This window comes from Falco rusticolus, chromosome 1, assembly GCF_015220075.1.
Source record: "Falco rusticolus isolate bFalRus1 chromosome 1, bFalRus1.pri, whole genome shotgun sequence".
Classification (NCBI taxonomy): domain Eukaryota; kingdom Metazoa; phylum Chordata; class Aves; order Falconiformes; family Falconidae; genus Falco; species Falco rusticolus.
In genome coordinates, this window is record NC_051187.1 from 107485806 (window position 1) to 107503774 (window position 17969).

A 17969-nucleotide genomic window follows, 5' to 3' on the forward strand; every position below is an offset into this window, starting at 1 on the left:
TATTTGTCTAACAAGGTATTTAAGTTCACTTGTAACCACCTGGAATGCAACTGCACTGCCTCAGAAAGGCAGCAGTCCTCCAGCCTCCCCTCCTCTCCACTGCAGACCCGCGCAGCTGCCAGCCCTGCAATGTGTGCTTTGAATCCTTGCCTTCCTATAGTGTTGAGTCTAGTTTAAACCAGGCAATGTGACATACAATTTCCGCTAGCATCATGAAAATGGTGCTAGCATGTCACCTGTATAACAGCACGTTAAGAGGCAGGGGGGGAAAGGCTTGTTTACTCCACACCTCTTCTCAAACATGCTCACTTACGAGGATGGATTTTTCTGTATTATAGCATTTTTGTCTCCTATGTCTTATTTAGTGTCCCTGCTAATTTATAGCAACTCTCACATTTAAGGAAATTATCAAGCAGGTGACTAATTCCATTTTTACCTTTAGACTTTGTGTTGGAGGTTGTGGATTTGGAATCAAATTTACACATGCCTTTTGTTCTGCAGTAAGTGCCTCTGTGTACACTTTGCTTTTCATTTCCAACAGAGGAACTCTATCTTTTTCATTTCAAGGCACTTGAAATGGATTTTCACTCTTCTGCCTCTGACTAGCTTACACACAATAGTTAATTATTCTGATTTATGTGCACAGTGTTACCCTCAGCCACATAAGAGGTGATGTTCAGTCAATCCAAGGTAACCTCTGGATTTCTAATCAATGAAGGACAAAGAAAAGAACCTTGGGTGTGAGAACACAGAATATCTTCCTTCTCTGCTGGGGGTCTGAAATACATGATCCAAGATGAACTGCAATGGTAGGAAAAGGCTAAACGGAGACAAGAATGATCTTCTTGCCAACAGATGAAGTAAGGAGTAAAATCTAATCAATCTAAACTGTCATGATTATGTGGCTAAGCAAGAAAATATTTGCATAACTTCATGAAATAAAGAGGCCAGGAGGTGTGGGGGGAAACGTTAGAGTAAAACCACGTGAAAGATTTGCCAGTCCATTTGGCAAAAGCAGATGCTTTAAAAAAAAAATATCTCCTGATCATAGAATTCAGCCTTGGCAACAATTTGAATGCAAAGGGAAGAGGCAGAAATAGCTATATCAGCAAATCTAGAATGAAGACATGAGCATAAACTGGAGGGCAATGCAAATTGTACAGACTGCCTTCAGTGGAAACAGTTCAAGTTAGGCTAAAACTGTTACAGATGGCAACTCATAAGCACCAGATGCAGGACCTTCATGGTCACCACAGGCAAGTAATTAACCTGACAGCAGCTTTAGTGTTCAATAGTGCTCACCCACAAGCCAAAAATAGGCCTTCTGGATTTAGTATAATTCTTTTTCTCTCTCTCTTTTTTTTTTCTTTTTTTTTTTTTTTTGTAAATGAAGCCAAATTTTCATACAAGGAAAAAAGCCACATTAGGCAAAAGCCATCTTTTCCCCTTCCAAGGCCCTCCCAGCTCTTTGCCTCTTCAAACACTAGCAGAATCATACCAGGATGTAAGTCTGCTTCTCAGTGCTGCTGCTGGCACAGTGCACTTCCAAACCTTCCTTAACAAGGAGCTGCAAGCACCTGGAACAATAAAAAGCAATATAAGACAATGAGAAACAGATTGGCAGTGCCTTGATGATGTATTTAGCACTGGCACACACTGCAACTTTGCAAGCAGGGCTCTGCCAGTTCCCAACTCGCTCAAAGGCACAGGTCTTGTCCATACAGAGTGAAATTCTGGGGTTGGTCTCCATGTCACACTTTCAAAGGGAAACAAAATGCTGAAATATCACACTGAGGGTGAATGTGCCTTGATTAAGCAACCAGAAGGTATTCAGCAGCCAGAAAGCCAAAGTCACCTCAGAAGTACAGGTTACATTAGCCACCTTGCATTTTCTCAGAAGGCAAAGCTATTAGGGACACACTCCAGGGTCAGGTTTTTTGTTCTGGAGATACATTGGCTGGTGTTGCTATGTCACAGCTTGCCGCTTCTCTGACCTAAGCTCTTGAAAATGGATTTTTAAAATGACACATTAATCCAAAACTGAGTCATGACAAAAAGATGAGATGATTAATCTGCATCAGGGCTTGCTCACTATGCGTTTCTGTTCCTCCCTAGGAGGTGAGGACTGGGAGACACATGGCTAGCCTGAACTAGCTTTCTATGGGACTTCACAACATCTTCCTGCAGAGGAGGTGACAAGAGAGAAGAAAGGAAGATTATCATGAGGACCCATCTTCATTTCTCAAAACACTTCTCTACATTTGGGAGAGGACAGGTTTTGTTGCTTCCCAAAGAAGTGCTCCAAAAGCCATCTTTTGTTCTTTAAAGTTACTGCTCAGTACACTCTTTTCCTTAAAAAAATAGTAAATCCAAAACCTCAGCATAACGTGCACCTCTTGGCCTAGGTTTGAGAGCCTGTAGGCAGGACTGCATATTACATAGGACAAAACCAGTATGCACCCGCTACCTGAATAAATGTGATCCCAGTAAACCTTCTCACTTCTGTGTGAAATTCAGATATGCAAGTAGGTCTAGGCATATTTATTTAAAATAAGTAAGCAAGCAAATTTTTTCTTGAGCACTGACCACAGCATAAAGTCCAAAACTGCCATCACAGCATAGTCACACAACGGAGTAATTACAGTTGTAGAAGGGAACAAAAAGGCTGTGTACAGGAATCATCAGATAGGTGAAATAGCTAACTTGACATGGAATTTCTAATAAGGGGCTAGAAAACGTTTTCAAACTCTGGTTGTGGCACTCAAATGTATCCGCATGTTTTTCCAGAAACAATGTAAAAGTCTTAGAGGATGACAAGTTAGCACAAAAGCAGTGCATTTCAAAAGCATGCCCTCTTGCAGTTGCTGTCAAGAGCAGGCTGCTAGATCACAGAAAGACCAATAACTTTTTTTTTATTTTATATAAACAGAAAGATGGATGGTTTGCTGTATCAAGATGGTCCTCCAGTGGGTATCCTCATCTCCTGCCCAAAAAGCACCATACATCATTTTGCTACCAATATTTCTGAGCTATTATATGACACTACATAGTTACCTTTAAATGCATCACAGAAAAAGGAAAAAAAGCAGGGCCTGCGTTAAAGGAAAGTTTGCTTCTGCTATGTATCCAAAGGCTGCTGAAAAGTGTAAAGTTCTTCAATTTCTCTAACAGAACTGAAGCACAGTAATCACATGAGAGCCTTTTTCACATGACACAGAAAGGCCAAGGACATGTATCGTCCAAGTTAAAATATTTGCTTTTTTAAAAAAAATCCAATTGCAAAATAGTTTAAAAGCTATTGTAGAGCCACTAAAGTGCAATAGGTTTACCAAGGGAGATTTTCAGGCTTGGGAAATTTCATGGAGCAGACAGTTTCCTTATGAAATTATAACTGAAGCTCAATCTTAAATGCTTTTCCACACTTTAATATCTCTTTCGAAGTGAAACAGTCAAAACTGCGTGATGAACCACAACTCAGAAGCAAGGGGTGGGGGTGGGGGAAGAGCAATTTCAAGTTCATGCTTTGATTCATACTGACAGAGAAGAAATCAGTTCTGTTCCAGGCTGGGTGCCAGTAGATGGCAATTTCTTAGTGCCTTATTTTCCTCTGCTCTTACACAGGGACAGCAAACATTCCAGCTGCTAGCACAAATGAAGAGAGCTTTGTGCTGCATTCTAGCACCTTGTGTGGAAGGTACGAGGCAAACACTAAGCAGTAACACCATTAAAATAAGGGAGAAGAAGGGAAGGTGATACTGGAATATAGGCAGGGTAAAAAGTTCAAATTTTAATACTGACAGAAAGTTTATAAAATTCTTTCCATGCTGTATGTGCCAGCATTAGGGAGCTGCTGCAGGACAGGCTAAGAGTACAATGTAGAAGAAGATGTATTTATTTTTTAAAAGCACTCTGAGGCTTGATTTGGAAACTAAATATTGGCTTATATTCCAGCAAAGACAACTTCTTGTAAATGATTCATTACCTGTAATCCACAACCCATTACAGAGCAGTGCTGTCAGATCTTGATTTCTCTTGGAACACCAGTACAATGTCAAAAGTTTAATAGGAGCTAAGTGCATCCATACCAGTTACAGCACCAGGCAGCTGAATTCATCTTACCGGGAAAGTATGTTATTTTAGTCAGCAGAGGTGCAGGTTTCTTTGAAATTGGCCTATTAGAGAAAGACACATCACAAGGATGTGATTAATGCAATACTCTCAATTCAAGCAAAAATAAATCACTTGAGCCAGATTCCAATACTTGTCTCAGGCCCTGTATGCTAATCGTGATTCCTAAGACAGCTCTGCAGCGCTACACTAAGGCACAGCTTGATCTCTGGGCTGCCCTTAATCCTTCCTGAGAAACAGAATGCCCATCCCTGATGACTAGTGATAAGGACTCCTCCTCTGAGGCAAAGGGAGAAAAAAGGAGCCAAATGCTTAGCTGTATTTCTGTATTTCCAGCTGTTCTGCACTACAATTTACTTTGAGCAGATCACTTGGGCTTTGTGCTCTACGCACTTCCACACAGTGATGGTGTATGATGGGACAGCCCATCAATAACAGCAGGACACTTGTTTTGTCCCCCATCTAGGAACTTGAAGCATTGTGTGAAGATTTTAAGAGCCATCACAAATCTTTGAGATAGCACTAAGTAACTATTGAGAGTAACCAATGCAAGTTCAGAAGATATTTCCCTTAACCAGTTAGGCCATTAGTTCTACTTATGAAAGAGGAGCAGAGAGAAAAATAATCCCATTCTCTTAGCTTAACAGAAATCTGAGAAATCTGACGGAAGAGAATGAAAATCATCTGTGAGTGGTTGTCTCCCTCTCTGTCGGGAAAAGAAATAAGAATCAATTTAGCTGAAATGAACTAGCATAATGTCACTAAAGTTTGGCCTTTTGCATTTATTATTCCCAAATACTTCTAACTGAGGTCCTGTAACATTAGATCTCTTTCTCATCAAGGGACCTACTATTAGCATCCCCACGAGAGTCTTGAGATACAAGAATGCTATTATCTTCATTTTCAAATGGAGAATAAATGTAAGCTGAGGCTCAGTGGTTCCCCCAAAGTCACAGCCAGTGACTGGTAACTGAACCCCGGTTTCAAGTCACAAGCTAATGACTTTGCATTTCTTTCTATTTACTTTGCCGAAGGGCGTTGGTGTCACTGAAAACTGCCTCCTTGGTTTACATATTCACTGATGAAGAAAAGAATCCATAAATTATTCTAAAGGTGCCAGGATAAGAAGCATCCTCCCACCTCTGCAGGGATGTTCTTACCTGAAACAGTACGAGCCCTGACTCCCGTAAGTGAGCAGAATCAGGCCCACAAAATTTTAGTTTGATTACTTAGGAAAGAAGTCTGAAGGCAAAACCAAACAAAGCCTAGATAAATTTCTTTTCATTTCAGCCTTTCATTAAGTTTCTAAAGCATGATGATCTCAAATCTTCCAAGCCACTATTTACCCAAAGCCTCAAATAACAAGAGTGCTTCAACTGCAAACTGTGTGCAGCCCACACCACCACCTAGATAACCCAACAGTTTTATCAGGAGGCTCACTAGTGTCTTACTAGTGTCTGGAACTTAACTTACTTCCATTTTTTCTGTCTATAACTTTTCATATATTCCCCTGATAATGGGTGTTTAGTGTTCCAGTAAACACAAAAAACATTTTTAGCACTTAGTCTAAGACCTAAAAAGCCTATTTCCTGGTTTCTATGATACGTTTTGATCTGACACCTGAACTAGGACAAATCTACCAAAACTGCCAGCACATAGTAAAGTTTGTTTTAGCTGCACCTGATAAGTCATTGACAATCCACACCCAGACACGCTCAAGATTAAAAATGCTCCATTTCTTTACTTAATTTTGAAATTCTGAAAGGTGAGCAAGTCACTCAAAGGCTTATACATGGACAAAGACCTGCAAATGTGAGACTCTGGGTATAGTCCTGTATAGGACAAAATTCCATAAGCCTTCTCTTGCTCATTCTCATACAAGGTTGAAGGGCCCACCACAGCCTAAACCCCAACCCTGGCCTCAAAAAAAAATTTGAAGACACTTTTAAATAGCGTTTCTTAGCATCATTCTGTTCCCACTTTGATCATTGCTATGCACAAGGGGGTTTTCCCCTCCATGGATTGCTGGCACTATTGTTCAAAAATAGGACTAGCTTTCAAGTAGTGTAATGTCCATTTCTTCTGTAATTGTCTCTGGATTGCATTGCCAATCCTTTTCTCTATAGCAACAAATGCTGGGTATTGGGGGTGTGGGGGGTATATGTTTTAATGAAAGGTGAGATTTCCAGGTGATAATATGATTCGAGGAGTCCATGTTTTAGCAAAGCAAGGCAGAAAATATAATGTATTTCATAAATTTGTATGTGTAATCAACATTGCCAGTAATTTAAACTTCTCATCCCCATCATGTTTTTAAGAGCTGGCTGTCCAACAGAGTATTTTTGTTCTTCTTAAACTAGCTGTTTGTCTGAAAATAAACTATTAGTTTGGGAGAAATGCCTGTGGTAACATTCCTCTACACAGCCTCAGTGCCTCTGCACCTCCTCTTTTGGTGAGTTTTTGTTGCTTTAATTTACGTATTCAAGCATAAAACAATTAATATAGCACACCAACAACTTCCAGTAGCAGCAATCACAGCAGAGCTTTAGGTAGAGACAGGTTAGAGTCCAGGAACACAGTAATGAGATTACATCCTGAAAGTCAAGGGCTGCAAGTCCTCTTCAAGATCCACTCTTAGGCTACTATGAAACCCCAAGTCTCTTTTTCCAGAAGTAATATGGTTAAAATAATATTTATTCTTCATAAAAGCACTGTGATTAAAATCTCTACAGAAGATCTAATGTTATTAGCACTAAATTCTCAACTATAGTTTAGCATCATTTTTGCAGCATGCATGTAGTTACTGCCACGTATCCTGATCCATTACCAGACCAAAAACCTGGCTGGTTTTTGGCATTCAGATGCAACAAGATGAGCACATTTGCTAGGGGAACCACAGACCTCGTTATGTTAAATGCCATTCCCTGCCTCCTCCTTGTTCAGCTCTTCATTTGGTTCCATCTATTTCCAGTCAGTAGTTTGAATGGCTTCTCATCGGTTGCATGCAACAATCCTTGCTTGCCCATGTTGCAGGTAATTAAAACACTACAAATAAAATTGCAATTACATTTCAGGTCTGGAGGTTATTTCTAAAAAGCAAATACCCAAATACCTGCTTGGAGCTAAGAAGGAATGAGATGCCACAACTGAGCTAGTCAAATCATTTTCCCAGAATAAGAAAAGAGAAATACCCAGACCTCACTATCCCCTTGCATATTTGCTTGCACTTGGAGCAGCAGATCAGTGAAACAGAGCTTAGAGAACACTAAAGTTTTGACACACAGCTTTTCTAAACTCGGCAAATCTTGCTCCTATGTAACTGCACGCCTCCCAGCTCTGGGCTGGTGAGACCGAGGAAAAGGGGAGAAATCCCTGCTGTGATCCCTCCAACATTCTTTTAAAAACCCTCAGGGCTTGCAGCACCACTGGCATAGGCAGGATGGGCAGCAGCAGGCTGCGAGCTGTGGGGAAAGGCAGTGCATTCACATCTGTGCAAGGGCACTAGGCAAACAAGCACGTCTAAACTCTGCATCCAACCTACCAAACATGAGCAGGTGCATTTTATTCTTTTAATACCCAACTTATTTACTTCCTGGTGTTATATTATTTGCTGAAGACATCTGCAGACATCAATTACCTTTTTTCCTTCAGTCAAAATAAATAAATATTTATGGCTAATTTAGGACTTCCCTTTCTCAGTTGTGAGTGTTCATGTAGCTAAACTGCTGCAATAAGAGGCAAAGCAGCAAGGCTGACCTGAGCAAGGTGAGCAGCCATATGTCCCAGAAATGGGTAGCAGCTGCTGTGCCTCTAACCCCAGGAGGAAACCAGTAAACACACAAACTTTATACCAACACCAGCTTCCATCTGTACAGTCATTAAGAGCAAGCAACACCCCTCCTGCCTCACAGTGTGGCTCTACGGGTCAGAGCTGCAGAGACAGCTTCAGCGCGCATTACAAAGGCTCTTGGGACAAACTTCCAGGGGCTTACAGCAAGAGGATCAAGAAACGCTCCTGTGGGATCTAGAGGCCAGAAACCCCTATTAGTTGTGCCTGCTTAGTTTTGGAGCCCTAGTGTATATAATCTGCATGAAGGCAGTGGTGAATGTCGCCATCTGAACACACACTGGTGCTATTTCAAAGTATAATTCATATACTGCTGCACAGAAGCACAAACCCTCTGCTCAGACCTGCACAGAGGCGTGACACACAGCACAATTCATGCATAGCTTTACTTCACAATTATTTTTAAATCAAAGGAGCCCACCAAACAAGTACTTTATGCCAAATATCTCCCACTGTTAGCAGCTACAGAGCCAAGGGCTTGGGTTTTGTACAATAATTTAATTAAGATGTATATCCTAGTATAGCAGTGCTGCTATACAACAATTTGAAACCAAGTTATCCTGCTGAATACAGTGAGAAGGGAGGGATGCCTGCATTTTGTCAGACCCACATTCCCAGTCTTAGCCACTGTAGGAATTTCAGTTAAACCACTCTTAGCAGCAAATTTTTCAAAAATAGCTATGGTGATAGTCAAAGGGGAGGTGAAAACATCAATAATGTAAATGCTGACTTGCTGAAATCCTTTCCCATATTTCCAACACAAAATAAGAGCAGTGATTTTGAAAGCGCTACAAACCTTATAGAAAACGGGACATCTAGTGGCAGTGCGCGGGGACTGCAGCACAGAGCAGATCTCAAACCCTCTTCCATGAAGACTGTGACAAAGTAGAGCATTAACAATGACGACACGTAAGCGTCCTCCAAAATCCTGACACATGGTAAAATTTTGTTCCAGAAGTTCATGCAACAACGTCCCTTTCTAAATAATTTAAAAAAATACCACGAAGTGATCAGGCAGATATTCCACCTGATGGGTTTTTTCTTTTACCACACACTTACTCGTTGCTTACTTTTCTTCCCCCAAACCAGTCGAAAGGTTTACATTATGACATCCCACTGTATCTAAATTATGGATTCACCTTTTGAAATACCGTGGTTTTGCCGTTATCTATAATAAATTAAAGCACAGAGCTCTGGTGTTGGGGAAAAAGAAAAACGTTACCTACACTATTCCCTACACATCCTTGTATTTGATCCCAGAATACTTTTGTTTACTCAGCATTCCTAGCAGGTGTAAACAGGTCCCCCACTAGCTCTGCTCTTTTCAGTATGAAATCATGAGCAGGTTTCTGTAAGTAAAATGCTCCATACTGATAGGTAATCTCATGCCAAGACTTTAACACATGAAAGCTTATTTCTGAGCTGGAAATGGACCCAATACAGATACAGTAGTGCCAAAGGAGAAGAAAGTAAAAGGCCCTGAGGTTTTTGATTTTTGTTTCATCAGTCCTTATTCAGACTTTGCATTTAAGTTTGGATTGTGTTATACATCGAAGAAAAAAATTTCATGCCTGAGAAACTGCATACTAGCAAATCCTACAGTAGTGATGAGCAAATAAGGAGAAAACAATAAAGCCTGCAGATCAGTCAGGTTACTTCAGTACAGACCGCAACAAAAAATATCACAATTCATAAAAGCATTCCATTTCCCCCTCTGCACTAACACGGAATAGTGTGTCAAAACCTTCTAGCATTCAAATAACTCCCTTCAAAGGAAAGCTGAAAGGGGAAGGATTTTCATAACAGTGAACTGTCTGTACAGTCAAGGCAGGCTTCGGTCAAGCAAACCTTTTTTAATTTGATATTCGTAAAAGACATCAAGGAAACTGCTTTTAAATGGCAATAATCCAGTCATGCATTGACTGTGCTTAAAACACTGGACTAAACTGGAGGTACCAAATTAAAAAAAAAAAACAAACCACAAACTAAAAACTATTTTTCATTTGATTTCTCTTTAAATTAACATTGCACAGTTCCGGGATTATGCATTTACTTTAAAAGCTGAAGTATTTCTACAGAAGTTCAGAGGTAATATTTCCTTCCTCAGAGCTGCAGGCTGAGACAAGCAAACAGTTTTGTTACATGTCTTCTCACATCAAAAAGCTCTGCTCTGTCACAAGCGTTTGTTGGTGCTTGAGGTCTCCTACTTTCTGACATGTTTTGTCACCTTCAGGTTTTCCATGGAGCCTCCCATTACTTTGGGTGCTGGCAGCAGAAAGGAGAGACTGAAAAGGAAATTCATTTGGGGGCTTAAAGCTACCAGTAAAAGCCACCAACTTGCTATCAAAGTGAGGGGGGGATGACTTCCATGGGTTCATTAAGCAAGTTTCCACAATGCATCTCCTAGTAACCAGCCACCCACGTGGCAGAACAAACTTTCCCCCTAAGCAGTTTCACCTGCCTTTCACACAGTAGCAGGACAAGTGCTGCGTTTTGCCTGAAGGCCAAATTGCAAGCTTTATTCACCTGGCTTTGTAACACACTTTCTGGCAGCCTTTTGGGTTTCTGAGCAGCATTTAAGCAGCAGGTAACAGCACATGTAGGTATAGCTAAGTGCATTTGGATTTGGTTCCAGGGACCCAAAATTTTGGCTTCAGCCACCAAGGAGCTCAAGGTAGGTGGGACACCTCAGCCCATACTCAGGTTCTGGGAGGCACATGAGCTCCCCACTGGTGATCACCACCAGAACCTTGTGTTGCATCCCTGCCACTAACTGTTCCTGCATGCTTAGAGCCAGTTTATGCATCAGTTTTCCCATATGAAGAATAAGGGTAGTGGGGTTTTGCCAAACACAGAAGCTAGGAGAGGATGAGCAGTGTGCACACGGACCAGGTGCAGCACATTTTCCTCCTGGCTTTTTTAGCCTGTGTAAGGTGATTGAGTTCAGCCAAGTTTGAGTGTGTTATGTGAATACAGGGCTAGTGTAGAGCAGTGATGAATCACCTTTTCCTCTACGCTTATTCTTTGCACAATAATGTATTGCAGACCTCCGATTCCTCTGCTAAACATCCATAATCTTATGACAGCTGAAGAATCTCCAGGGACTTCATATTTGAATCAGGGCAACAGGCACAGACAGGTCACTTAAAGCAGACTTCAGTAAATCAGTTACAGAATTGGAATACTTCTATTTTAACCAAACTGTGCATTTTAACACAAAAGTGGCTTACATCACTTCAACTACTGACAAATTACCATAAGTCACTCTTGAAGAGATAATTTCATTAAGGGTTTATAAAAGACCATAAAGATACAATCTCTTTCCCCCCCAGTTTTAGAGTAAAAGAGGGCACCTCACCCTGAGGAGGGCCACACCTCTCTCCAGCAAGAGGATACTAAGCTGTACTTGCAGACAGAAAAAACTTTGTGCAAACACCGAAACCCCTACAGAAGTGCTGCGAGTGTGTTAACAGACCTCTCCATATCTCCCCATGTGCTAGCTTAGGCCCCCCCTGCTAGATACAGGGGTGTTAAAGGCTTGCCTTCCCATTCCTGGCATGGGGTGGCTGATTCCTCTTTGAGGGTCCAGAGGTGAAGATGAAGGCAGCAAGTCTCCTGTGCAGCCCCAGGGTCTATCTTGTGCCCAGATTTGAAAAGCATGAGAGGTCTCATTATCTATTGTTTTGTAAAATCTCACTGTTTTCCTGGGTAGTATTTGGCTGAAGAAGAAAAAAAAACTAAACTCACAAGCACAACTCCCCTCCATAGAGGTACTTCACCATACAGGACCTCTGCTCTTTCCTACACAAAAGAAACCAAGTATAGCAAAATACACATACATGCCATCTGCTTTCCTGCATCGCCACTGCTCTGAGCCAGTCCACCTCCCTGCCTCTCTTAACACCTACCAAGGTGCTACAGAGGGCATTATTACTGCCCAGGTCAGCAGGCAAGACCTAGAACACCCCTCCCCATGCCTCACCTTTCTCCCAGGAAACCCACACAGGTGCCTGTCCCACTCCTCTTAACCTCTCTGTTCCTACCCTCCCCTGCAAGTAAACAAGCCAGCTCCTGTCTCTAATGGCCACATCTGTGCTTTGTCCTGCTGCCCACCACCCACTCCCCACATGGCTCCATCTGGCTGGCTGCATCCCACAGGGCTCACAAAGGCAGCCCTGGGCTATCCCAAAGAGTCTGCAAGCCAGTGACACTGCCATAATATGAAGGTCTGAGCTGGGTTTTGGAAGGCTTTTATCAATTCCAGCATGGGAACGTCAAGTTTTCACCACACAGCTGATGTTACATGGCATTCATGTCGTGTAGAAAGGACCGGTTTGAGTTCATCAATCACCCCGAAGAAAGAGAAAACAAAAGAGGAAAAGTATACGCCAAGGATCCTTTCTCACTAAGCAGAATAGCTAAACTTGTCTTCAGCAATCAATCAAGGCTCCAGCAAAACCTGTTCTCCAAAGACAGACGAACTTTTGCGAAAGAACAGATACCTCTGAAAACTTCATTATCATTCCTTAAGACAAAGAGTTGCCTCTTGACAGTCTCCTTAATGCAGTATAAATTTTAATAAGGCATGTGCAAATGACCAGCTACAGCGCAGCTTACAGACTCCACTGAGCTTTAGGAAAACAATTCTCTATGACTCCTTTTCACCTCCTGTCCCGGTATTGCTGAAAGTCTCTCCTGCTAATCACACGCCGGAGAAACAGCAGCGTGCATGTGCAGGCTCCAGGTCTGGTTTTAAGTTTACATCCATCATGATCTTTCTAATAATCACTTGTTTCACATCAGCTGCTACAAAATCGCTTAGACAATCCAACTGGCTTTTTTGAATCATTAACTGGGTACCGAGAATACTATTACAAGGGGAGAGTATTAAGGTCAGAAGCAATGGATACTTTTTTTCAACAGCTACTTGGTAGGATAAAGAGATCAAGTAAAAATCTCTAGGTCATTCTGTGCTTCTTAGGTCAATACATAGATATTGCAGCCAAGCCATGGAATTAATTTTTAGCATTATATTTGTGGTGGGTTTTTTTAATCTTGGTGTATTGTGTGTTATGGATTACTTTGTGCAACATTTTTGATACAGCTGATACATTTTTAAATTTTCTACAAATATTAGTACTACACCAACTGTAAAATTAGGATTTGTACTATATTACCAGGCACATTGATTATTAAATTCTGATGTCTTGATAACACTGATAAAGAAATATCTCACAGTAACATCAATCTGTATGAAGGATACCCAGGCATGTGAGGGCTCACTTCACTTGGAAGGAAAACATAAGGAAACCTAAGTTCAAAATGAAAAATAGCTATTTCAGAGTGTAACAGAAAAATCTCACCTTAGCTAGAGTTTTCCTTGGATTCAGCCTCCACCACTGCCTTACACTAACTCAATTGCTGTTTAACAAACCAAAATAAGGTTCATTGCTTTTAGTTGCTGTGGCTTGGCAGAGTGCCTACACCCTGGGAAGATCATTAAGCAGCCTTTGCATGACTGCAGAGGTACTAAAAGAAAGCAGCCTCCCAGCACAGCAGGTACAGCTCACATGGAACGCATCTTTCACCCCAATTCAGGTGTTCATGCCATTTCAGCACATACAGGGCTCCAGTATGAACAGGGGAGACTCACGTCCCAGGTCACACGGGGTCTGAGGTCATGAAAATCTAAAGATGAGAAAAAGACTCTTGGATGAGACCAGTCCAAAGCACCAGGCAGGTTGTGGGAGACAAGCAATGAAACAAGTCCTCATGTTTGCTGTTGTCATCTTTTAACAACCTTTCCAATTCTTTTGTCTCCTGGCTGCGCTATTGAAAATGAAATCACAGACAGGCAACTGAGTACTTTTTACTCTATGTCCATTTATCTTAAACAGAGCATCCCTCACTGACACAGGAACACCCCAAGCTTGTGGTCAACCCATTGCAACAGTCTGGAGAGAGAGGCTGTGTTAGCATGTATTTCACTAACCGCTTGAGAAAATGTAAGCACAAGGAAAATAATATTTACAGCGAGGAAAATATAAGCACAAGGGAAATAATACAGCGAAGAAAGCAGATTTAGTGTTCAGCAGGAGATGCATGCTAGTACACACAGGTGTTAAATAGGTGTGAGTACAACTTGGTGATCACAGCAGACTCACAGTCAATTCAGCATTTAAGGATATTGAAAACATTATACTGAATCTTCTTGGAAGAGCAGAAGTGCCACTTACTAACATAGAGATTAAGTAAAGCCTTGCGTACAAAGACTGATATGAAAAGTAATTTGTTTTTCTCTATCATCTGATATCTTCAGCAAGCAGGGACTTGGTCTTTTAACCCTTTTTGCAGAGTGCTCTTTCTGTCAAGGCAGGTTCAGAAAAAGAGTACCAAATTAATTTCTAAAAAACACCCATGAAGACAGAAATAATAAACTAAGCAGACTGAAGACATGTATTTTATCCTAGATCAATAAAAAAAAAACCATAAAAACTGGAATAATTTTAAGACCATTTCTATTGACAAGCTCTGTTCTAAAGAAGTCATTTTCCTGAAAAAAAAAATAAAGTAAATGCATTTTCAGAGGGAAGTCAACTGAAGCATATGCTGCTGAATTTCACTAAAAGGCATACTGAAAATATATAACATTTGGATTTGTGAGGCTGTTCTTACACAATTCCTCTAACAATTGTCTAGGTCTCTCATAGAACTGAATCATACTTCCATTTTTGTAAGTGACATTTTCTAAATTTTCTAAAACTAGTCATTATCATGAGGGAAGGTAAAATATGAATCTAAGAAACAAACAAAAATTTCTTCTGTAAGCCCTAATCAGATGGAGCATCATATTCTGTACTGAAAGCTTTGTGCATTCAGAGTCCTTTCCAGCTATCTGAAAAAAAAAACATAAAAAATCAGGTATTTTCTGCACAAGGAGTAAGATACAACCACAAGACCTTTGCTGATTACCTTCTTCCCTTTCAAACTTCTTCCTTGCATCGCGGGATCTAGAGAGCTTTCTGAAAATGGAAACAGATTTGTGCCCACCCACCCAAGTCCAGGAGCCAGGACTCTCAAACCAGCACTGGGTCTTCTGAGCGTGACACAAGCCGCAGGAGTGGGTGGCTCAGCACAGGCATGCGGGTACGCCTGAACAGAAAACCTGTTTGGCTGAAGTCCCACCAAGACACCTCAAAACAGGTCTTAAATGACTGGGTGAGTTTTGATAGCCCTCCACAGAGGCAGATTTTCAAAGTAAAATTTGAGAGATGCAACAACATTTGAAGAGAAGCAAAAGAATAAAGAGTTTCTTGGGAATGCCAAGGAATTAAAGCTACTGAGCAGGTCTGGCACAGCTGTGCCTATGAGTAGAGCTACACCACATGTCACTGTGAAAGTACTCATACCATATTAACCGTCAGAAAAAGAAATAGCTTTTTGTACTTGTTTTAGAGTATTTGCAAATGCCCAAAGTAGGACATTTCTGGCATAAATCTTCAGGCCTCACAGGAAATTATTTTGGTCCACTGAGCCTTTGTGTCTTTCAATATAGAGATGGGGAAAAAGGTGATTACATAGTCAATGCCTCTTCATAAAAGCACAGCTTTATTCCCTCTTGTGCACTGTTTAGTTTTCAACACACAAACATTGAGTTTTGTGTGTTTTCCTTGGGAGATTATTTCTTGACTTCTCATCAACTACTCTCTCCTGCTCTTAGTTTTACTAGTACCTTTCTGTACCTGTGGTGTTATGCCTACTTACAGACTATGCTAAATAAGTCATCTGCTTCCTCGTGTTTTATATTTCAAGTATTTGCAGATGATTGTTCCCCTATAGCTGCCAGCTAACAAAAGCATACATTTTTAACTATTTTATTCCTTCCTTCTGAATTCCCCAAGGGCTTTTCATTGCTTTTATCTGAATTCCCTCTGGCTATCAACAACGGCCTAGTAATGAAGTGTAAATGAAGTAAAGAAACTGACAGCACCCAGCACCTTAGGGCTGAACACAAAGGAGACCTTACCCCCTCCTAGGACACGGATACCTATGCCTATGCAGCTCAGCAACACATAAGACACTTTTGTTGCTTTGCAAACTCAGGATTAATTTACTACTAATGATCACATCTTGTATTTCTCTCGCCCTGGCCCCGCAGTTTATCTGTTTATCTTGTCTTCCCAAGATGATTCATCTGGCTAATCTTTTAGAGCCTTTCACTTACTTCTGACTCTCCCCACTGATTAAACAAAATGATGCATGTCCTTTGTTGTGAAGTTGGACACTGGGAATTTAGAAGCTTCCCAGAAGAGCTCTGGACAGTGGGACAGGCACTCTTTGCACAAGAGGTGGCCTACCCTCCTCTCTGAGCAAAAGGACAAGGAGCTATCAGCAGCATCAATCTTCATTTTGAAAAACAGCCAGATACAACACCCACACAGAAGATCTTGGCCTCCATTCACCTTTCTGCCCTGTGACACCAGAGGGGAAGGTGTTGCCTCCACAGCTGTACCCTAAAATCCAGAAATGGAAATCCATTTGAATCATGCAGATGTTTGATGCCACTTGTGTGTGTGATGCCAGCTTCCCTGCTTGTCCTTCCAAATTACACTGCAGGTGACAGCATTGAAACATGGAGATTACTTACAAGGAGCGTTCATCTTACTTGCATGGGAAGTTTGAAGTATTTATTCCCACACTGCAGGTATTTGTGAAATTAGGACATTTGAGATGCAGTGCTAATAGCGAAACAAGACAAAGAGCTGATAATCCTCTGACTTCCAAATCTTTAACTGAGGTAATGCCCCCAAACTCTTTTATTCACTGTGTTGCTGTACAAGGCATATATGCCAGAGGGAAATCATCTATTAGTTTCCATTTTCCAAATAAAGGTAACTCAGCCTGTGCATTGTCAGTCAGAGTCATTACAAAAATCAGATTCTCGCTACTCTATGCAATACAGTAAGTATGAAGTGCTTCTGAAAATCAAGTTATTAAAAGTACCCCAACCATTTGCATGATGTGAAATACTTCAGGGCTACTTATCTGCAAAGTCAGCTGGGTATAAAGGTAATCTCTTTGTGCTCATGCAGAATATGCTATATAGTTCTATGGCTACTTATATGGATTGAGTAAAACCATTAGCCACCCATTTCTAATCACCGACATGAAGCCAAAGTCATTCCCACCACTTTCATAGAGGAAGAACAAGAAAGCCGTATAGATAGGAGGTTGACTGGTCACAGGCAGGAAAACACATACAATACTGTTTTCTCATCATTTTCCCATGACTTTGGAAAAGCTACCCAAGAGTGCAGAAGGGCACCAGGCACTAGGAGGAGGCATGGCAGGACTAGAGAGGATTGAGGCTCTGGCCCTTGCCCATGCACCCACTCTGGGAATTTCACAGATATAGTTTCCTTCAATCGAGCTTAATTTGTCCCTGCCACCCTGTGCGCTGAAATCCTCCTGGTGCAGGAGGATGCTGGGCAATGGTGAGTGCTGCTGTCCCTGCCTGCGTGGCTTAGTTACGGCACCGGGGTCCAAGAACCAGAGAAAGGCTGCCATGGACAGTGGAAGCCACAGTCCTGACTTCACAAGCTCCTACCAGCCAGCTACAGACAGTGAATCCTTGCAGCCTGAAGTGTGTGAGGCAAGATGGCATCAGCTCCAAGCCTCCCGTACTAGTAGCCGAGATAAAATGTCCTTTGTCTCACAAAGTCCCTGGCAAGCAGAACTGCTTGTTGGGACAGTCTGTATAGGAGATGATGGGGTCTATAATGATGCAGATAAGAGACTGACATAAATCACAGAGCGTGCAATCATTTCAAAAGCTTGCAATAAAAAGCCAGGGCCAGCCAGATGGAAGAAGAGCCAGAGCAATGCCAACACCCTCTGGAGGAAGGCCTCTCCCACTTGCTATTAACATTACACCTGCACCCTTGAGAGACTCTTGCCCCCATGCCAAGTTGCCCAGCAGTGAGCAGAAGGAGAA